Genomic DNA, 403 nt, shown 5'->3' with positions numbered 1-403 from the left:
ATCTTTTTCCTCGCCCCCCCCCCCAAACTTAAATTTTTAACAGATTAAACAGTTTAGCATTAGATATATATACGCAGAAATGAAAATTTAAAAATAACATGCTAACAAGAATTTTAAATCCTAATTATACAAGTATAAAACTATAGATAGGAGTAAAATTAATTTTTTTTTTATCAAATTTTCTATATTTTATTTTAGTTTAACATGTAGAGATTCAATAGACTTCTAAACAGTGGGTATAAACATAAAAGCAAACATACACACTACTGACATCACAATCTTAACATAAAGACAAACTTGCAAACACGATAAAAGAAAAATAAAGGGTAACAGTTTCTGAATTTCAAGTTTAAGATCTAAGCTAGCAAGATTTTCTACTTTATAACAGATATGAAATTAAGTT

Source organism: Phalaenopsis equestris, unplaced genomic scaffold (assembly GCF_001263595.1).
Source record: "Phalaenopsis equestris unplaced genomic scaffold, ASM126359v1 Scaffold199114, whole genome shotgun sequence".
In the NCBI taxonomy this organism is placed as follows: Eukaryota; Viridiplantae; Streptophyta; class Magnoliopsida; order Asparagales; family Orchidaceae; genus Phalaenopsis; species Phalaenopsis equestris.
This window is presented reverse-complemented; position numbering follows the sequence as displayed.